The sequence below is a fragment of the Chenopodium quinoa genome, unplaced genomic scaffold (genome assembly GCF_001683475.1).
Source record: "Chenopodium quinoa cultivar QQ74 unplaced genomic scaffold, ASM168347v1, whole genome shotgun sequence".
Lineage (NCBI taxonomy): Eukaryota > Viridiplantae > Streptophyta > Magnoliopsida > Caryophyllales > Amaranthaceae > Chenopodium > Chenopodium quinoa.
The window spans coordinates 4,059,334-4,083,096 of NW_018743616.1; the positions used below are offsets into that span (position 1 = coordinate 4,059,334).

Consider the following 23,763-nt stretch of genomic DNA (forward strand, 5'->3'; position numbering starts at 1 on the left):
CCAAAATTGTGGATGTTTTGGGCACAATACAAGAACATTGATAGGCTAAAGTTGTATCACTTAATCAAAATTATTACCTAAGTCCTCTAACTAAAGTAGATAGGGAAGTAGCTAGGGTCGAATCCACAGGGAAATAAGTCTTTCTATTCCTAATTAATTAATATAATATAAACTATTGAGTAACTAAATTATTTTTAAGGGAATTAAACTAAGAAGAATAAATAGAGAGAAATCAATAATAAAAGCCTAGGGTCACAGGTTCACCAATAATTAATACTCCGGGATAACACATAACTATCAATAATTAATATTGCAAACAAAACATGATTAACAAACTCTCACAATTTATTAATCAACATAGATCTAATAGGCTCTCGAAATTTACTAGATTTAAGTTCTTATTGAAAATAGCCTTTAATATCAAATTAACATCTGCTCGATTCATCAATTCAATATTGCTATACTTTTACAATCAAATCACATCTCCTCGATTCATAATCCAATTGTAAAGAATTAAAACAATTAATAAGAAATTATCATGCAATATCATTAATCAATAATAATAAATCGTCCCTTCATATTAATTATGGATCCTCTAAGAACCCTAGAATTAAACTACTCGCACATAATTAAATCTACGCTAATTAAAACAATTAAAGAAAGCATGATTAAAAACATTAATTATAAAACTAACATGAAAACAATAATAAAGAAAGCTAATAAAAACAGTAATATGAAACTAATAACTAAAAGTCACCAATACTAAAACAAAATAAAAGTATATGAGCAAAACTTAAAACTAAACTAAAACTAAGAGCCTGTTCTCATACGATTATTTTCAATTCAGTTCAGTTCAGCTCAGTTCTAATAAGTTCAGTTCAGTTCAGCACCTAATTTCCTTCTCTTATAAAATATTCAATTCAGTTCAATTTAGTTCAGTTCAATTCAGTTAAGCAGCTGGTGATCCGGGCTGTTTCCCTCTCGACGATGAAGCTTATCCCCCATCGTCTCACTTTCCTTCTCTCATAAAATATTCATTTCAGTTCGGTTTAGTTCATTTTATCTCTAATAAGTTTAGTTCATTTTAGTTCAGTTGAGTTTAGTCAATGAGAACAGGCCCTAAAACTACCTAATCTTAAAAACTAATCTCCCGTAAAAGCTTCCTTGCTTTATAAATAATGGAGTAATAGGAAAGGGTGCTTGATAGAGCGGCCAGCCGCACCAGAAATGCGCTGATTCAATTCTTATTTAAAAAATCGGGGTTAATCTAGTTATATACGAGTATATACACTGAAATATTTTTCCTAAAAAAAAATTGATATATTTAAAGCGGTTCTTCCTTCTTCATTTTATTTATTTATTTTCTTTTAAAATTAAAAAAAAAGTAAAATTTTCCCTAAAAAAAAAATAATATTTCTGAAAAACCTGCCATTGGCCCTCTTCTTCCTTCCAGAAAATTTTCTCTTTCCTCGTTGCTTTTTTCTTCAAAATTCAAAGATAATTTTTTCGCCAAATATTCAAGATCTTCTTCTATCTCTCTCCTCTGATTTCAGATCTTCGTTAACCATATTCAAACTTTTCATCACTTTCATTTCCTATATCATGGTTTAAATTTTTTGAAAAACAAAAAAATCTGGATTTTACGATATATTTTGGAAAAAAATTGAGAAATATAGGGTTTTTGATTTTTTGGATTTGCGATTTGTGTTGTAACTATTGTAAATGTCGATAAAATAGTATGAATCGATGAAAAGCTGAAGAAATTTATTGTGGATTGATGTTTTGAATTTGGAGAAATGAAGCGTGAGTTAGCGGCATTGGAGATGCAGTCTCCAGTGATTGGGAGAACTACTCGTTCGAGTAAGCGGCTTTCTGTTGGTGGTTCGAGTCCAGTTTCTGAGAATTTAGTGTATAAGAGAGTGAAAAGGTCGACGATTCGAGCTCGAAAATCGGAGGTGTTGAGTAATGGTGGTGGTGATAATGGTGCGGTCGAGGTTTCGGAGGCGAGTGGAGGTGTAGGAGATCAAAATGGAGCTCATGATCCGAAACCGGAGGAGAAAATTGGAGTGCAGGAGGGAGATATTGGTGTGGCAGTTGGGGTGGATAGTGAAGTTGTGAAGTTAGTGTGTGATGAGGAGGTTAAGAATGTGGATGAAGTTTCGTCGATGGAGGTCGAGGAAAAGGGTGTTAATGGGAGCTCTGTAAATGGTGATGGTGATGGGGATGGTGATGGTGTGATGAAGAATGAAGTGTGTGATGATGTGGAGGTGAATGGGGAGCTATTTGAGGAGCAGAATTTGGTAGCTATTAAGATAGATTATCAGGATGCAGTTGTTAATGGGGTGCATGCTAATGGTGGTATTATTGAAGTTGAGGAAGTGTTGGAAGGAGATTGGACGAAATCTCCATTGAATGCTAATGGTAAAGCCAAGAAATCCTCTCTTGAGAGATATCCAAGGCGGTTTACGCGATCAGCATTGAAATCTAAGGAGGATATCGTGGCAAAAGGGAATGATTATGTTGATCAAAGCGAGGGAAATTCGAAGGGAGTAATGTATGAGGGTAATGGAGAAGTTTGTAAGGATATAGTGGTGTTTTCTGAAGCCTCAAGGAGTGAGAGTAATGGGGTAGTAAAGAATTCATTAATAGAGAAGTATTCAAGAAGGGTTACTCGCTCAGCTTCGAAGCCTAAAGTGGATGATAGTGATAGGGAAAAGGCGGTACCTGCTACTCTAGATACAGAAATGGCGGTTGTCACTGTAGATATAGGAACGGTGGTGCCTGTCAAGAGTAGTGAGAATGCAGAGTGTGATGCTGGCAAAGATAGTGAAGAGCCTAGCTCAGCAGTTCCGAGGAGAAAACTGGAGATGAAAATGTCGAAGCAGATATCCCAGGGAAAAGTCCCAAGCAATGTTCAGGAGCTTCTTGCCACAGGTTTATTAGAGGGATGTCCGGTTTATTATGATGGCGGCAAGGTATTATAACATTAACTTACCTTTCCTGCTATTCGTATATATAGAATATGGATATTTCACTGATGTGGAATGATTGTTTTAATGTTCATTTAGTAGAAGTCGTCTGCTTTCATTCCTTTTTAGCTATTTCCTCAAATATATATGGAAACTAAATGCTCATAGATTTAGATTTTTCATTATAGGGTTTGAAGCTTAATGGAAGAATTAGAGGTATTGGCATACTATGTTCTTGCGGATTGTGCAAAGGATGCAAAGTGAGTATTGGCAGTTGAGGCATTTACCATTATCAGTAACATAATGTCAATTCTTTGCTTATGTTAATTTAATCTTGTAGGTTATCCCCCCTTCTCTGTTTGAGATTCATGCTTGTAACAAGTATAAACGGGCGGTACAATACATATATCTTGAGAACGGGAGAAGTTTAATTCATATACTAAAAGCATGCAAGAGCACTCGTCTTAGTACATTAGAAGCCACAATTCAAAATGCTATTGGTCCTTTGCCTGAAAAGAAACTTATAGTTTGTCAGAATTGCAAAGGTGAGTTACTACCCTTTTCTGGCTTTATTAAGATGTATCAATTGTGAATTTCAAAATGCATATCTCATGTTGCTATGTCCTTTGACCCGGCTTTTTTTTTTGTTTTAGAGCCATTTTCCTCCATGGACGCTGAAAGCTCAGAGCCAGTCTGCAGCAAATGTGTTATGTTGAATCTGTCCTCGGTTGGCCCAGTGTACTCAACTCGTAAACGGTATAGGTCTGATTTTGAAGCTTGACAATTCTCTTCTGTTCTCTTAGTTGCTCAAATTATGCACCTTATATTTTTTTTTACTCTGCTCGTTTTTGCATTACTTATAAAATCTCTTTTTAGGCTAAGATCTTTGAGTTTGGAATAATAATTTGTCCGTTAAATTGGAGAGCATGAGTGGGATTACTGTGTTTGATAGTTTAACCTGCATATAGGCTCTAATGGACATCATGTGTTTGAAGTCTGAGTTTGATAGTTTAACCTGCATATAGGCTCTAATGGACATCATGCTTGTTCGAACTATGAAGAGTTGTATTTTCAAAAGTTTTATGCTTACAAGTCATGTTTCTTTTCCTATTACCATGCTCCTTTACGTTTTTTCGATTTTGAAACATTCATCATACTTGCTCCTTTAATTTTGTCATACATGTTTTGTTATGAGTAATAGTATAACACTTAATTCTTGGGCATATCAATGTAGACCATTTTCCTAAGAAGTGAGATGAGTGTGAGTTGTGGGCCTTGCATTTCATTCAACTCCCTTGTACCCTTACCTTAAGGACTTGGACTTCGATTATAGTGTGGCAATGGATCATGGACTTGGGTGAACTACTCATGGTAACTCTTTGGCACTTTGCTGGGCAAACTGCTGTATATTGACTGGATTACATTACCTATTGGGCTTGTTTTACTATGAATTAGTATAACTTAGGCATCATTAATGGCAGAAATTAGGGGTGAAGAAGATACTTTCGAGAGGTGGATTCTCTCACAATTTGGCAAAGCTAAGTTAACCCAAAATACTCTATTAATATTCAATGTAATTATCTCACCCTAATCTTCTGTTATTTATATAACAAACTCATTGCCTGCTTCCTTTCCAAGATACTCTAGCAAACTTACTATCACATTGTAGTGTTTAGTTGAATTCTACAAGATACTCTGCCCTCTTTAATATATCATAAACAATTTCTGTAGGGTGAGCACTTTTTTCAAGTTTCTATATCCAAAATATATCGTCTTCTGAAAAAAAAATAAAAAAAAAATAATTGATAAACTCTTTATCCTATTCGATTCGTGTTCCGTGGATCTATTCATTTATAAAGAGGCAAGTGCGGACCATCATTACTAATATTGACATGTTTGGTACGTCCGAATTCTTTCAAAAGTTTATGGATTTCATAATTTAGTAGAATATGAGCCATCTTTTTCTTGTAAAATTACCTCATTTTTTGCAAAATGGTTTAATTTTCTTTCGTTTCAACCAAAATCTGCGAAGCTCGGACTCGGCCAACCACCCCACCATATCACGACGCGACCCGGGAGAAAAAGTGGACTCCTCAGTCTTAAACCCTAGATCTAAAATAGAAGGTTGGATTCACCAAAACAAGAATCAAAATCTTAAGGCTTTTGATCGGAAGGGAAAGACGAGCAGGTCGGCACAAAGAAGTTGCCGGCTTTCTTAGCCGGCGACGGGAGGCTGGGTTGTTTTAGTTCTTCGACATTTTCAAGTTGCAATTTCTGTTTCCTTTTTTTTTTTTAATTGTGGAGGTGGGGGTAGGTGGGGAAAAGTAGTTACTTTTTAGGTGGGGATATAATCACGTGTCCTCTAACTCCTCTTTACCAGGTTTACCTTCTCTTTTTTCCCTTTTCTTTTATCTTTATTTTACTTTGAACAATAAATATACTTTGACTTTTCTTTCTTACCGTGTTTTTTTTTTTCTGCCCAGGTACATTACTAAACAAAAAATTTATTTCCGTGTCCCCGAGTCCAAATCTAAAATTTGGACTCTTTAAAAACGTGTCCCTGGATCCTTAATTTTAGAATTTTCCAAGTCCGACACTTAGACCCATACTCGAGTTCAACACCCGTACCCGAGTCCGTGCATCCTAGACCAAAATAGAAGTCTATTGATTCATCTTACTAGGAAGATGGTGGGCTCATATGCCTCCCCTTTGTTCAGTTCATTATTTGTTAATTCAATGACGGTTTGGAAAATGGAGTGACCATAACTTTTAGAGGCCGTTTGGTTCGCAAAGGGAAAAGGGAATGGCTAAAAGAAAGAGAAAGAGGGAGAATTGTTTTACTTCAAAAGAATGGAATCAAGTTTCAAAATACACAACCAACAACCAACTCCAGCCCCCCTCCCCTCCGGCGCCGCCGAGCTCCCCACCCTCCTTCGTCGGCCCCCATCCTCCCTAACGGCGACCACACTCCCCTTTCCCTGCAACACTGCCACCCTTCCATCGTCTACCCCCGAACCAACTAGATTGGTATATGTCAATGTCATCGCTCTCTTTTTTAAGTAATCTTTTGGTAGATCTAGTTGGTAGTTTGTTTTTAGAGTGTTATGTGTTGTTTTGTTTGGGTGTTTGAGGGTTGTTATGGTTATTATTGAGATGGTCATGGTTTTTTGGGTGGTTTTTGCGGTGGTTTTCGTGGTGGGTATGGTTATTTTCGTGGGTAATGGGTGGTGTACATGGTGGGTGAGGGTTATTTCAATTGAAGTTAGGTAGATTGGGGAAAGATGGTTTGTTTTTCGGTGCATTAGGGTGGTTGGTGGTGTCTGTGTTAGGCGATTTTTTGGTGGCTAGGTAGTGGTTGGCAGTGGTGTCGGTCGAGTTTGGGGGTTAGAGTGATTCCGTGGGGGCCGGTGGGTGGGGAATGAAAATATAGGAAAATAGGGTAATGGGAGGGGTAAAGGGAATGATTGGATAGGGATTTATGGTAGTTGATTCCCTTTCTGTTTGTTGAATACCCCAACCAAAGGGCCCCTTATAGTTATCATTTTATTTCTTTCCTTTTTTCCATCTCTGTAGTTTAGGGGTTATCAATCTCTTCTGTAAATAGTCAACCCACCATTCTGTCCTAGGCTCCTAGCTTTTTGATGCTGCTGGTCTCTTTTAGGCAAGTTCAGCATCTCAATCTTTATTGCCTTTATTTATAGATATATATGTAAGTATGCCTGGTCCATGAACTCTTTACTGTTATGTTCTTTGGTTTTTCTCCTCAAGTGTATGTGTTGAATACTGGAAATGTGATTTGGTCCAAAGATATGCTAAATAATTGTTATATTGTGGAAATCTAAAACCTTGATTTGTATCTGTTCCCCAAGGTAGTTGCTTTGTATGTTTCTGATTAGTGTGGCTTTGAAGACAGTCCCGTGTCTTTATGGTACAAAATGTCGTGCTTCTAAAAAGGAGCACATTAAAAAGTTGGAGGTTACAGAAATGCGCATGTTAAGTTGAATTAGAAATGAGGTTATTCGCAAGAAAGAAAGTAGGTGTGGCAGGCATTGGAGACAAACTAAGGAAAATTGCCTGCGTTGGTTTGAACATGTAAGACAGAGACCCAAGGGTGCACCGGTACAAAGATTGGAAGAGTAGGACCACGGTGGGGTTAAACGAGGCAACGACGGGGTTAAACCGGGGAGAGGGAGACCGAAAATGACTTGGTTGGAAGGAGTAAAGAGGGATATGAAGTACATGGATTTGTATGAGGATGAGGCATTGGATCATAAGGGATGGAGGAGGAAGATTTTTGTCGATGTCTACATGGAATAATCAAATTTGGTTTATGTGGCCGACCCTCTTATGAGATTAATGCTTTGATTGATTGATATCACTGGAGGAATATGTGGTTCATCAAATTGTATTGGGGATTAGCAATAAAAAAAGCTGTTACTGATTAGGGTAGAGAAATTAATTTTTCCTATGTATTGAAGAGTTATATTGGTATTTTTTTATGTTGGATTCTTAGGAAGCTTGGTAGCATATTTGGAGGGATGGATTGAGTCTTATTCACCTTTTGAGACCATTTAGAGGTTTAAGTCTCCCTTATGAGGCTTAAGAAGAACCATACATGAAGGTGTGAATTTCAATTTTGCTAGCAAGTGATTGATTAGTCGAAGCTCATTTTCCTTTATTGTTTTCCCTGATCTTGTGTAGTTTGACCTTGTCTTCGATTTGCTTCCTCAACAAGTTTAGGACTTTAGATGTCATGAGTCACTCTTCCATTGGGAATCTTAATCCTTGTCATCCACATTCAATTAAATATATTATAAATGGTCCTTACTAGATTTGATCTCGTGATGTCAAGATTATAACATTAAAATCTAAACCACCAAACCATGAAACTTTCGATGTTAATCTCTTAAAGTAAACTAGTTCTAGGTTAAACCTATGTTAAGGTTCTCCTTGATTAACTATGTTGGTATCTTTGTGTTCATCTTAAGCATGCTAGGCATATCTTGATTTTTTCGATGGAATCATGTTAACTTCATTTGTTTAAAGGTATGATTGTCTATTTTCTATTTACATTTGTTATATTCTACCTACTACCTAGCCTCTTTTAAGGGGGGATCAATCATGATGTTGTTATACTACCATCATTTCCTAATAATTGGAACACTTACTACTTTAGGTGTTTTGAAAAAAAGGTAACATTTTTCTTTTTTTTTTGTAAATTTTTAGAACTAAAATTATTAAATTTACCTATAATTGGCCCACAATACTCTCTTGCTAGGTTTTGTGTGGCCTAAATTTCATAAGGCCTAGGGCTATCAAATGGGTCGTGTCGTGTCGGGTTTGTGTTCGTGTCGATGTTAAACGGGTTGAAAAATCCTTGACCCAAACCTTACCCGTTTATTAAATGGGTTGAAAATCCTTGACCCAAACCTAGTAGTTTATGCAAAAGATACCACAAGGGTTTAAAGCTAGTAGTTTTAACAATTGAACCATACATAAGAATTGTCTCAAATTAACCGCCAAATTAAATTTTAATTTACAAAAGATGAAATATATAATTTTTTCGCCAAATTAACCGCCAAAAATTTACCAAAATGTATAAATGGTGTTAAGGTAATTTACAAAATTACTAGTTTTGAATAAAAAAATTCAGTTTTTTTTACTACTCAAGTAAATAGATTAAACGTGTAGGGTTCGGGCTGATGGATTGTCATTCAACCCACTTATATAATAGGGTTATGCGTGTCGATTTCAGGTTGGAAATTTCAACCCAAACCTAACCCGTTTAATTTCGTGTCGTGTTCGTGTCGACCCAATTATGTAAACGGGTCGAGACTTCTTGACCCAAAGCCGCTTATTTCGTGTCGGGTTCGTGTCGTGTTATTGTGTCGTGTCAGCTTTTGACAACCCTAATAAGACCACTTTTATTGTTAATGGTTTATTTTGAATTATGAGCATATGCCATTCTTTAGAAATATCTTGCTTGGGTTATGTTTAGCTCACCTTATTTAAGTACCTTATTACTTGTTTCAGATTACATCAGGAAAAAATTTGAGAGCATTAGACCTTATTGTTTTATTTGCAAGTTAGCGTACATATTAGGTTAAAGTTTTGTTAAACGAGGCAATCAAATTAGACTGGATAAGTTAAAAAAAAAAGGTGAATTAAACATAGCCTTAGTAATGCACTTATTGGAAAGGTTTATGATTCCTCTAGATTCGCAAACTTAGAAGGTATCTAATGATGAAATTTTACAAATTTTCATTAATTCAATTTCATGAAGCTACACTTGTCAACTTATGTCATTTATATATATTGGTGTTAGGGAAATAATTTGGGAGTGATCCACCAATATGATCTTTAATGTTTCATCCTCCTAGACACTCCGTGTGTGGGGACACAATCTCCCTATTCACTACTTTGTTGTGAGTTTTTCCCAACAACAGTGAGAGCCATAATTGTGTAATTCAAGCCTGATAATTTTGTGTACTTGTACTATCCTACATTAGATAGTGGACATTTGGGTGCTTGTTATTTGTGTATGTTTTGCCTCTATTTGAGAATTTTTACCACGTTAAGTTTCATATCCTGCTTATTTCTTTTCTTTCCTTCCTTCTCCATTTATTTTTCTCAATGTTTACATCTTGACTTTTGCTATGCACTCACAATGACTCAACCCTAACATTTCTCTCCTCTCCTCCCCTCTTTATCTATGGATTGTTTTGTCTCTCTCCCCTTGCCTATATTAATTTACCAGAAGCATGTGTTGCTATTTTAGTGAAGCAGAGGAAGTGTTTTTTAATACCTGTGAAATATAAAGTGAAAAAAGGCCTAGCTGGTCCTGTGGTATGTCCTAAAGTGGGTGAAAACTTCTCCCTTTTTAGAAAATATTTATATTTTTAGAGAGAGAGAGAGAGAGTGACTACTAAATATGTTTATGAAAAATATTTACTTGTATAATTTTTTATTTTTCAGTGGGGATCTTGGGATTTCTGGCACCCAATATTTAGTAGTAGTCTCTCCTCTCTCCTTGCAAGAGAGGCTGCTGAGTTTTGACTCTACATTTCAGTCTATAGTGTGAAACACGAACTTTGACTGCATGGGTTGTATGCTGTTAGTGTATCATGAACCCTGCTTTAAGCGGTTATCTCAAATTCCTTGCTAATCATAAAGCAGCAAGAAATCTGGGATCGTTATATTTGGTTTTATCTGTATGATTTGCCAATTTCCATTTTATTTTCTGACATGTTTTGTAATATATTCTGATGTATATAATGATATGTTCCTAGACATCCAAGTTGGTAGGGTACACTTTTTTTTTTAAAAAAAATATGTGTGTGTGTGCGTAGAGCCACAAAGGGCAAAGGACTTAGACGGAATTGAATCTTTAACTATACACATTGGAGGCTGTTATCCTATAGAATTTTGTGGGCGAAGTTTTGTTGTGTACCTTCTAGGATCTTTTAATATTACATGAAATTTTGATGATGTCAATTTGGCAATAGGGCTTTAAATGCCAAAAAGCACTTTTGTTGTTGTTGCTGTTCCTGCTGCTGTTGCATCTACTGATTATATGTGTTCTCCTTTTTAACTTTTTTAGGTCATCAAAGTTTGTTTTTCCTTCCCAATCTACTTCAGCATGTGACAACGCTCAAGATATCAGCCCTAAAAATTCAATTGAAAAGTTAGTATCCCTAGTTTTATCTTTTTGTGATATTTTCTTGTAGTCAGCTTGTACCTGACCTTTTAGTTGGTGCCTCTTCTTTTTCTGCTAGTTAATGATCGCAGGTAGTTTTACATGTACATTTTATATTTGCTGTTAATTGTCCATATTACTCATTTAGTTATGTTTACCATAATGTTGGATAATTTTATGGTAAATCCAGCTCAGGTGAAGCAATTCTTACTCCAAAGTTGCACACTTCTCAGGCTGATTTGCCTTCTGAAATGCTTCAAGGCAGAAGTCGAGCAAAATTAGTGAAAAAGTTCGTACTTTACATTTATTCCTAAGTTTTCTTTTGTTCAGCTTATGCTTTCTTTATTTTATTTACCTTTTAATTTTCAGTGGGTTGCATATTTTGATGCAGTATGAATGTGTACATATGTTACCATAAGTCCATAATGGCCTGTAACCTCACATTTGTTTGTTTCTTTGGTGTTTACAGATCAGCAGGTGCTTCTCTTACGCCAAAATTACGCAGCAGTTCAAGGATGGGAAGAATTTCAGAAACAAATATGTGTGAGAAAATAGTAAAAAAGTATGTGTTACCTTCTGACTTTTTTCAGCTTTCCGCATGGTTACTTGATCACCTTTGGACAAAACACAACTACAAACCAAAATCTCTGTTGCCATTGTCAGGGTTCAGACTCTAGAGTGCTCTAAATGCATCTAGCCTTACTCTTAATTGGTCAAGACTTTTAAGATGTAGTCATGGAAATTGAAAAACATATTGTCATCAATTTTGAAAATAGTAGGCAAGAAAAGAGGATGCGAGTGCAGAGTCAATTTGTTGTATGTGATTGACTGGCCTATTTTGGAAAAGTAATGTAGCGTAATTAGCCGTCAGAATTAGCTTAAATAGGAAGGGAGTCAGTCGGATAGAGAAATGCTATATAAAGAGGTGATCAGTGAAAAAGAAATCTTGACGATTGTTATTATTGAGTGTTTCCTTTTACACTTTGGGAGAGAAAAAGCCTCTCTAAAAGATTGTATGATGGTGATGTCAAGCCCAGCAATAGCTTACCCAATACTTGTTAATTCCTCTCTGGATTATATTTTTCTATCTTTTTATGAGACATATCTTATGTCTGATTATCCTAATTTTAGACCCGAACACCCAACCCTATATTTCAACTCCCATTTTTCAGCTCTTCAGTTGACAGGAACCGCAACTCTATTTGTTGAACCTAATCTTCATAGCAAACAAATCTACACAGGATGTGATTACTCAATTCAGTTTTCTACCGAACCCATCCCCTTAATTAGTCTACCTAGCCTATGCAACGTTTTTCTTCTCTGCATTTATTTAACCAACAGACGTACACTTTTAACTCCAAGGAAGACCTGCAGTTCATACTGGGTTCAGTTCTGGCTAGTTCTATCAATGAAATGCTGACCAACATTGTAGATTCTGAGAAAATGAAGCTGACTACTATCCACCATAAGGAAAAAGTAGAAGTTTGTCCTCTATTCCTGGAATCTATGATACTGAATTTGGGGATGAAATGAATTTCAATACGTACTGAAAGAAACCTGATTTGTCTGAAACTGTTGTCCTTTGCTTGTAAGATTTTGTATCTTTATCTTAGTATTAAAAGGCGCAAGGCGCAAATGGTCCTTGCAGCCTAGGAGCGAGGCGCAAGGCGAAGGTGCGCGCCTTTTGTATGCAAGGCGCATGTATTTACATATTTATTTCAAATTATTTTTTACTTTGATTGTACTAAATACCAATTAAAAAGATTCATAATAAATTAAATAATAATATATGTAAAGCTAAGGTAGTGTAAATTTGAAAAAGTTTCCATCATTTTTCAATTTATAACTTATATCTTAGTTATTTTCCTTGAGGCGCGAAGGCGCACCTTACCAAAGGCGCTTTGAGGCGCACGAGGCGCGCGCCTTCCATAGGTGACTGAGCCTTGCCTAGCTAAAGCCCATTTCTTAGAGCCTGGGAGTGAGGCACGCCGCGCCGAGGCGCGCTTTTTAAAACCAAGATCTTTATGCATCTCAATTATAACATACAAAAGCAGTTGAATGAAAAATCACTACCTCTATCCTGGAACAATTAAATCAGTTTGACCAGTGCAAGATTTTACCCAAAACAGTTGGCTTTCTTATTGTATTGTGTGCAAGTTGGTAGTGGAGTATTTCTAAAAATTCTTTATTATAGTTGGCGGGAAGTGGGTCTTTGCTTTTTGAGAGATGTGAGTGAGTATATTAGTATTTAACTTTATATTAGAAAATACGTAATAGTAATAAAGTGGTCTCAGCATAGAAATAAATAAAAAAATAGTGGGTCTTTTCCTATAATAGAAGCGCAGGTACTAGGAAGGTTGATAAGCTATTGCTATGGCTGATGTCAGCTTGCGAAATAGGTTGGCTAGTGCTTTTGCTGCATGGAAAATTTTGTTAAGTAGCGCTTTTCATATAAGCTATGTTACTTGGACTCGGATGAAGTGTCAAATTAGACACGGGTGTCCAAGCATCGGACTCGTCCATTTTCTTGGAAAAAATTGTGTTTTTAGTTAAGTGTCCAAGTGTCGGTGTCCGACACGTGTCGTGTCGACACGGACACGTGAGGTAAATGAAAGAGTCCGAGTAACATAGCATATAAGTATTTAGTTTCTTTTGCACCATCACAGTTACATATCTTATTCTGAGTCATTGCTGAAAAGAATATGATTGGCTGGGTCTTTGGATGAGAAAGGTGTAAAGTGCTTTAATATTAATTGCTTTTGCATCGACTATTTGATTCTTTACAGAGTGGTTGAATGAAACAAAGGTTCTGTCCCAATATGATCATTTTCACCAAGAAAATAAACCTCCAATTGGGCTTGGCTTGCATATTTTAACTTTTGGGCCTTTTGTAGTTATCTAGTGTTGCTTACTCTTGTCTAACTTAGTGGGCTCATAAAATTATTCATTACTCAGATTTTCTGTCAGCCCCTTTTCTTGTTCCTCAATCTAGGTTTTCATAATCAGCATAAGTATCTCTATTTCTTTGTAATACTTAATCTCCCTATTTGTTGGAAAAGTGTGGTTAGTTAGCTATGGCAAGGTAAGAATTCTGCTGTCTAGGTTTATTCTTGGGTACAATGTGATTTTCATCATAGCTTTAAGTGTTTCCCTGAAACATGAAAGAAATTACATTAATCATTGTATTTGTTTATCATTGCAGTGCACAAGATTCATCTATGTCTCCAAAGACTTGTGTCAGTCCCGTGGTGGGAAAATCCGCAGGAACAAAGGATCACAAGAAATTGAAGAGAAGGTATGGATCATACATTCAGCTTTATTCCAAATTTGCATCTTTAAAAAAATTCATACATTTTGCTATGATGTCTATGATTATGGTTTGTTGTATCAATTTGAAGTAATTGTTTGGATCTGATTCTTTAAAATTGTTTATCGGTGTGATTAACTCATATTACAGTAAGTCTTGGTGTATGATTTGATTTGTTTCCCTTAATAGCATGGATCTCATCTAATTTGTCAAATTAGGTCATCTAAACTGGCCTTGTCTCCGAAGCCTTCACCTGGAAATGCTTGTGCAAAAGTTAAAACAAGGTACATGTTTGAATTCCCTTCAAGGGTAAGTGAAATCATCCCTGCAGGGTTTTGATTGATTTTGACTTAATATTTTTTTTATCTTGTTTGTTTAGGTTAAGAGAAGAAGTTCTGACACCCAAGCCTTCTAAAACTCCCACCGCTCTTAAATCTTCAGAGAAGAAAACCAGTGGGAAAATTACAAGAAAGTATGTTTCCTCTCCTTTTTCTTGCTAATACATTTTGGTGTAGGTCTCAATTAGAACTACCATGCTTGATGTTTTGTATGAGCAAGTGTCACATCTCTTTATATCACGAGCAGCTATGTCTATATGAGCTTAACTGTGATGTTTTATGTTTTTTTTTTTTTCATGCGCTGATTATTCTTTTTTGTTGTTCATTTGACTTTTATGTTCAGAGACCTTCGGCTGCATAAGTTGGTTTTTGAAGATGATGTATTGCCTGATGGAACTGTGCTTGGCTATTATGCTAGAGGACAGGTTAGTGTAAATAGGGATCAGTTTTAGACTTCCGAATATTGTTGCAATCTTTTTAAGTTTATATGTATATAATCCTTTTTTTTTTTTTTTTTTGTATAAATTGTGCAGAAATTACTGGAGGGCTCCAAAAAGGGTTCTGGAATTCTTTGTAATTGCTGTGATACGGTGGTGCGTTGTCTGTCTTTAATTTGACCTTAAATACTGTCATTTTCTTTTTGAAGCTTGTTTTTTGACATGAAATATTATTCAGGTTAGTGCTTCGCAATTTGAGGCACATGCTGGTTGTGCTTCACGCAGAAAACCGTAAGTTTTCATTATAGCATTTTGTGGCTTCTCATTTGGAGTAATGTGTTTTTGTTGAACCCTTCATCCTTGTGAATGATGATAGGTATTGCTATATATACACATCTAATGGGGTCTCTCTGCATGAGTTATCGGTAACCCTAATAAAAGATCGTCGGCATTCTGCCAAGTACAATGATGACCTGTGCTCTATTTGTGCTGATGGTGGGAATCTTCTTCTTTGCGATGGATGTCCAAGAGCTTTTCATACGGGTAAGCTATGTCCTACATGTACTTTTTTTACCTTGGGCCTTGAGGGATGAAAGCCAGTGCTTTTTTTTTTTCCTTCTTTTCTTAAGGATTCTGTTAATAATAAATGTTCTTTATGTAATGGAGTTCATTTGACTATCTGAAATTCAAGCAATTTGTAAGTGATCAAGAAGAAAGGGGTGGCAATTGGGTCGGATAGGGTCACTTTCAGGTTCGGGTCACTTCGGGTTTGGGTCAAAAATCCCCAACTTTAACCTGACCTGTCTTAACTTTTCGGGTCAGAATCCCTGACCAAGATCTGATTTGTTCTGGTTCAGGTCAACCTGATAGCAACCTGCTTTGACCTGATTTTATTAACTGTGTTTATTTTAATATAAAAAAAATTAAGGCAATAATTATGATTTTTACTCAAATTTGTCATCCCATTATGTTCATTCGACAAAAAATTATAAATTTAATATGGTTATATTTGATATTTATATTAAACTGGAATCTACAAAGTACAATTTTAGATGAAATGTGAAGTTACATTTTCAAAATATGTAGCAAAATATGATCAATATAAAATGTCTAATGCATAAATTTTTAAACCATGAAAAAGCTCTCAACTTGCATGTCTGCAAAACAAAAATTAGAATAAACAGAGGGGAAAAAAACAAATTAGGATGAAAGGAAAATTAGACATCAATCAATAGAAAAACAAGGACACAAAATCAGAGAAAGAAAAAAGGACAAATAAATGTAAACGTTTAAGAAATTGACAAAATCAATATATTCAAACAACACAGATTTTTCAATTAAGGAGCAACAACTAAAATAAAACTAAACATCAACAACAACAACATCAACAACAAAGCCTAGTCCCAAAAATAAAACTAGAGAACATTAAAAAGAACGATGTGAGTAAAAACAAAGTTTTACCTTAAGTTGATGAAGTTTTGAGTGAAAATCTGAGTGAGAATCTCACTTAAAGAAGTTGAGAAGAATTGATGAGAGAGAAGTAATGAGAGAGGAAGAATGAAAGATATGGGCATGTGACAGTGGGTAGAGAAATGAAAATTATAACGATGTGATTATCTTCGTTTTGCTATGTGTTACTTGCATTTGTAGTTATCAAAGCTTTTTCATGAACTGATGAAAACTTTTTACAACGATTTGATGAATTTGTAAACATGGGAATTATCCCTTAGAAATCACGAGAGTACGATTTATTATTACTATCTCTGAAAGTTTATTCCTTTTAATGTCTCTTTTTTCTCCTCTCCTCCTGAATTTTTGTACTCTCAGGAGTTAGAACTTAAAAGGATAGTACATGCATCCAAAACCTTGTGGACATGATGGCATCAAAAAGTAGATATGCAAAAAGTAGTTATTAATGGGCCAGCCAGTTATACTAATGGATAATGTTTATGTGATTGCCTAATGAGAGCCTCTTATTGTGTTTGTCTCTCTTGGTATGATTTTTTCTTGGCATGGTTTTGTGAAGGGGTGAATATTTCATGTTTTTTCCGATTGATTTAAACAAGACCCTTGGTACCTTGCTGTGGATGTTAATATAAATCCATCATGGACATTGCCTTTTTTTTTAATTTTTAATTTATTATTATTATTTTTTTTTTAATTACACTTGTATATGGATGAGGTGTGGACTTGTATTATACCTCAGTGGTAAATGAGAGGCTGTTTTCATGCACTACTTGATTCAAAACACGGCAGAGGTTTTGTTTCGTTCTGTTATGTTGTGATACTGATGTTCATCTTCCTTTCATAAGTTGGTGTATTGTTTTATCCTAATTATCACTGGTCAAGTATTCATGACTTTCGGTTTCTTTTTTACCAGTTAAATACGTGTTTAGTACCTTTATGTCATGATATTAGCCACAGTGACTTGACTTGTATAATTGTTGTGTTCTGTGCTTTTATATATATTTTTAAAACGCAGAGTGTGCATCTTTGCCAAGCATACCTCGTGGAAAATGGTATTGTAAATACTGTCAGAATATGTTTGAAAGGGAGAAATTTGTTGCGCATAATGCTAATGCGCTTGCTGCTGGAAGAGTTAGTGGAGTTGATTCTATAGAGCAGATAACAAAGCAGTCCATTCGAATTGTCAACAACCTTGCATCTGAAGTTAGTGCCTGCATATTGTGCAGGTACTTCCAATATTTCTATCCGTGTTTTTAAATGATCTCTAACTTGCAAGTACAAGTAAACTTATTTGAGAAGGGTCAATGGTGATTACTTTTTAGTTTTTTGTATCCCTTTTCATGTGTGTTATACATGGAGGTGGATGTTGTGGAGTCAAACAAATGCTATGTCAACCTGATAATATTAGTTGTTGAGGCTATTTCCTGATAAGTTGTGGTAGGAGTGGCATGTGTGGTTGAGTTGGTTTTGTCAATTCTGCATCTATACACCTGTTCTGGCTGTAAGTTGAGGCCAAAATGAATATTTTGAACATAACTTAAAGCTGAATGTCAGGAACAAGCTTCCATATTTATGGTTTCTCATGATATGAAGAGATTTGCTTGTAATTAGGATCTTATTTTGTTTGTATTTCATTATTTTGGGTTGTTTTGTATGCATGCCTTTAATTTTGCTCTCTTTAAAAATTGATCTTATCATTCTTATTTATGCTATAGTGCATTTAACACTAGTTTGTGTGAACTATATCTGCTGCAGAGGTTTTGACTTTTGCAAGACAGGATTTGGGCCTCGTACAATTATCCTCTGTGACCAGGTATCTTTCTCATTTTATTGTTTTATCTTGTGCCTATAGTCCTTTACCATTACTGTTAACGGTCCAAGCAAATCTTAGTTTGAGTAAAATCTTTAGTATGATCTTGGCTTTAAATTTCGGATGCGATCTTAATGGCAGTGGTGTTACTACTTTTGCGGCCATGTGAACAATTTGCATTTGTGAGACCTGCAGCCTAATATCTCAGTCTCTTTATGCATAACAACCTTTACAATGCAGTGTTGCTGTCGGGGATTAATACTATGATTCTGGGCATGTCTGTTTAATTGGGTGCCAGCTTTTCTTCACTTTTAGTTTTTATTTTAAGATAAAATTGTGAAATACCCTCAAATTATGCACAATGACTTTCTGGCCAAGATTTTGCTCAAATGGCCATATGGACTTGGTGGCATGTGGCAATTCTCAAGGGTTTATCTATGTATTTTCATTTTTAGTCCAAGGTTAATATATATTTTGTGTGTAATATCCCCTAATTGTATATTTGTATCCTTCGATCTTCTGTGATATACAAAGGGAAGATAAGAAGTTTCCTTAGAGACCAAACTTGTAGCATATGGCGGTTGTCTTGGATTTTAATATATATATGTATGTATATATATAATTTTTTTTTTTAATACATCTATTCCAAAACCGAGCTTCTTTTGTTTTGTGCATAAATTTCCCTAATAGCGTAATTGTATCCTTCAATTTATTGAAATATTCCATGGGAAGAAACAAACTTTCTCAGCATCCTAAACCCTTGGAAAGTGGATGACTCTATGAGTCTCTGAAGATCCTCTTTGACTTCATAGCTTGCCATGTGACTCGTGCCCTTCCATCAACTGCTCCTTGTGTGTCATTGCCTTCCTTATGTGATGGCTGCTCTTTCTCCTCTTTTTTTTTCCCCTCACTTTTTTCCCTTTTATTTTTTAATTCTGCAAAATCTAGGTCCCTAATTTGTTCAACAAAATGCTCTCGCTCCGCTCGTTCCCACCTGCCTTCTCCCCATTTGCTACCTCCGTTTCTTATTATTTGCAGCGATTTGACAAGAGTAGAAAATGTCTAATCGTTGTGAATAATGTGAAACAGAGGTAGTATATGTTTTGAAGAAATGTTCATGTTGGAAGCCAAAGCTGCCTTCTTGTGCAGAATCCTCTACCATTTATGTGGAATAATTAGTTGGAATCAGGGGGGGGGGGGGGAGAGAGAGAGAGAGGTCTATTAGTTGGAATTATTATGTGGGAATAGGGGGTAATTTTTCTTAAGAAATAGGTTGGGCATGTCAGGGAAATATATATTAGAGTAATCATTTGGTGTCATGGTTTCTATGTCTCAAATGAAAAGCTGCAACCCTTGTGGAAAATATTAGAGTAATGTCCAAGTGGAATGTGACATCCAACTATCCAAGTGGAAAATATTGGAGTAATATCTAAGTGGATATATTAGAGTAATATCAAAGTGAAATGTGATGCAACAAACTCCTTAACTGCTTTACATACAACGTTAAGGAAAGACGAAAGGAAAATGTCATTTTCGTGTGGCCCAAAAAATATAATATCGAATACAAAGTGGAAAATAATTTTAGAAAGATTCAGAACCCTTAGAAATGCAAGCAAAATTTGATTAGTAGAATCAGAATTCTCGAAAAAACCAACATCAAAAAGAAAACAATAAAATCGGAGCTGATAAACTTGAACTCAGAAATGATAAATCATCAAAGATGAAAGTAATGGTTTAAAAAGACTTCAACCATGGACGATCCATGATCCATGATCCTTGAAAATACAAAAGCGAAAAAAGAAAAATAATTGAAACCAAAACATCTAAATTTGTAATCACCATGAAGGTTGAGGGATAAAGATGAAAGGAAGGAAGAAATGAGAAAGAAAATAATGAAGATGGTGTCAGACAACCAGTCAAAATAGCCAGAGGAGGAATAGATAAAGTCACAATAATGGTTTTTTGGAAATGAAAAGCCCAAAAGATTTACCTTTATGGCTTTATCCAGGTGGATGTTTCAATCTAACAATAAGTATCCCTGTATTTGCTACAGCTCATTGCTCACAGTCTAGACGACCTCTTAGAGGTATAATAGGCATTAAATCTCCTGGGATTAATTCTTGAATTTATTGTCTGACTTGATTTCATTTAGGATATCACTTCTTGTTACTCTCATATGAGAGATTGATATGCATTTGATTCTGGATCAATTCTTGAAGCAATTTAGTCAAGGAGGCCCGTTAGTTAAGGAGGCCCATTAGTTAGAATATGCATTAGATTCTGGATCAGTTCTTGAAGCAATTTAGTCTGTTTGATTTGTATTCATTGAGGGTAACAATCCTTGTTGCTTTCATATGAGAGACTGATGCGTATATTTTCTTTATTGACAAGGGAGGAGTGTAATTTTCATGTATTGAGAAGTCAGTAGTAAATTGCAGTTCAGATGGAAAAAGGTTGTGAGTGTGGAAAAAAACAATAGCAACTGTTGGGGGTTAGAACCTGGTACCCAAACTAGGTAGTAAACATGTACACAAGTGTGCTTTGGGATGTGGGACATGTTTTATATGCCTGCTTTTGTAAATTCACATCCAAATAATTGAATGTCAAAGAATTACCTTATAAAAAATCGTGAATGCTTTTGAAGTAGAGGCCATTGTACAATTTCTATTGAGTTTTTCGTTAGTCTTTGATCAAGCTGTTTGTTTGTTTAAAATTAATTTTGAATTCTCTCTTGTCAGTGTGAGAAGGAATATTCATGTTGGTTGCTTAAAGGATCATAATATGGCAGACCTTACGGTATGCATCCATCCAATAATATCATACACATCTTATGAATTATCTCCTCCTTTTCTTATCTGCAATTTGATTCAAGCTTGAGATGATGGTGTCATCATGGTTCAGGAATTGCCGGATGGGAAATGGTTTTGTAGCATGGATTGTAGAAGGGTTGAATCTTCTTTGCAGAATCTTCTGGTTCGAGGAGTTGAAAAAGCTTCCTAAATCTCTTGTGGATATCATCCGGAAAAAGAACATGCACATTGGTTCTGATAGTGGATCTGATTTGGAAGTAAGCTGGAGACTTCTCAGTGGAAAGATTGCATCTCCTGAAACTAGACCTTTGCTCTCGCAGGCTGTAGCATTTTTCCATGTAAGGCTTTTAGGTGCCTTTATTAAAATTTTCTAGATTATTCTAATAATATTGTTCTGTGTTGACTTTATGTTTCATATGTGTACTTGTGTGTAATATGACTATGGAAAATTAATTGTATTCTATCTTCAAGAAATGGAATTTTTGGGCTGCTTCTTTTTAAAATTTTCAAATTGTATATGATTATGGCAATGATATATAGTTTTTTTTTTAGTTCCTAAGCTCTTTTCTTCATCCTTCAGGAATCTTTTGCCCCAATCATTGATGTAGTGTCTGGACATGACCTTATGACCTGCAATGGTTTACGGGTAGGCACTTTTCCCTTTTAAAATGAGTTCCTATTGCTGCTTTATGTGGGTATAACTTAACCTAACATGATTGCTTTTTTAATTCAATTCTTTGTGACAGGAGGAATGTGGGTGGCCAAGAATACGGAGGGATGTACTGTGCTGTGTTAACCGCCAAGTAAATAAGCTCTCTTCATTTTTCTATTCAAAACATTATGAAATTGTGACCTTTTGGCAACTTGACTTTTTTTCCTCACTAAGTGCAGCGAAGTGGTTGTATCAGCTGGAATATTCCGAATATTTGGTCCAGATGTTGCAGAGCTCCCGTTGGTCGCAACAAGCAGTGGTAATCATGGCAAAGTAAGTAGTCTACTGAGAGATAATGACTTATCTAAATTTTCTGTGGCCTTTGATATGGCATCACCTCCACTAGTAATGATATCCTTCCATTATATTTAGGGCCTGTTCTCTTCAGCTTAATTTCAGTTTAGTTCAGCTCAACTCAGCTCCGATCAGTTCAGTTACTAATTTCCTTCTCTCATAAACAATTCAGCTCCCTTCAGTTTAGTTCAGCTCCAATCAGTTCAGTTGAGTTCAGTAAATCAGAATAGGCCCTTGGGTTATTTTATTATTGATCTGTTGCTGGTTGACACTACAAGTTTAAGTATATTTAACTTTACCCCCACAATGTCCTACTAAATTTGAAATTTCAAAGTATCAATGAAGTAAAATACTTCATCTGTTTTATTCAGCCACGCTTGGTAATGCATTACTAATTAAACCATTAAATTGTTGCTAGTACACAATTATAGATTTTGATGGTCAAATATGCCTCGGCATGCATGAAAAGTGCTTGAGGGAGTTGTAAAGACTAGTCAGAGAAATTTAAGAAAAAAGTCCTTGGTGCTGCCTAAAGTAAACACATATGAGAGACTAGGGAAGGTATGGGGGTCTAGATCAAATGGTCAGAATAACCTTAAGTTGGATTACGGTTTAGAAGTGGTATCATCAAGGGCCCTGTTCTTGGTACATATTAGGCCCTGTTTCTCATGTCTTATCACTTTTTCATTATTCTAAAAATCAACTTCTCTTATTGATACACTTGAGCATATTAGGCCCTGTTTCTCATGTCTTATCTCTTTTTCATTATTCTAAAAATCAACTTCTCTTATTGATACACTTGAGCATAAGGTTGCCGTGAACCATAATAAGCATCACTTTTTGCATCCTACACTCTTGGCTCTTATTACAATTTATCCTAACCCACTTTTTACAAGTTTGCTCCTCCTATGGGTCTTCTGTATCCTCATCTTTATTCTTTAATACATGCTATCTCTGGAGACATTGTCAACTTAATTTCACCTTAATTTATCAACTGCCTTATAAACTATATATTATTTGGTTGCTTCCAACTCCAGTAAAAAGTGGTGGTATTTCACCTTCACAAGTTAGGCATTTCCTGATAAAGTGATTAGGCATTTTAAATGTTCATCAAACCTTCTTGTAGGGTTATTTTCAAACACTATTTGCTTGCATCGAGAGACTCTTGGCGTTCCTTAAAGTTAAGACCATAGTGCTTCCAGCAGCAGAGGAGGCAGGATCTATATGGACAGATCGTTTTGGTTTCACAAAGATGACGCTTGACCAGGTAACACTTTTTGAATGTCTGCATTTTTACCCCCAAAACTTCTACTGTTTTGACATCAAATAACAATTACTTACTATTGCTGCAGATTCGTGAGTTGAAGAGAAATTTTTGGTCATTAGTACGTTTCCAGGGAACCTCTATGCTTCACAAGTTGGTTCCAGATTGCCGTGAATTCAAAAGTCTAGCTGATAGTTAGCTTGTAAATTAGCAGAACTTGGTAGAAGACCACATTTTGGGAATCCAATTTATCCATATACAGGCAGGGATTGCATTTTTCGTTGATTTCAGAGTAGATTTCCAGTTTTAGGATCTGTTTTTCTTCAAATTTATGCAGAATGGTTTAATTATGGGCATATTCTGTATAATTTTTTTTTTTTATTATATATATATATATATATATATATATATATATTTGTTTTTTGTTTCAACGGCAGCAAAAGCTCTGTAATTATGCTTTTCAGCTACTTAACAGTTAAAGGTCAGTTTTTACAGTAAAAAGAAAAAGAAAGAAGAAAGGAGGGTAGAGGGAGAGCTGATGGGTGGGTTGTATTATTGTTTAATCTCCTGGATTGTGGAATGGAGTTGTTTTATCTCCTTCAGTTTTAAAATAGTGCAAAAATTTTTTCAGCTGCTCAGCAATTTTTGAGCCTATGATA

The 23,763-nt window shown here is 35.5% G+C and overlaps 1 pseudogene; it reads left to right on the top strand.

The window, feature by feature from the left end:
• The first annotated feature begins 1,240 nt into the window (after positions 1-1,240).
• On the top strand, positions 1,241-23,467 carry LOC110683097 (annotated as a pseudogene).
• Positions 23,468-23,763: the final 296 nt, after the last annotated feature.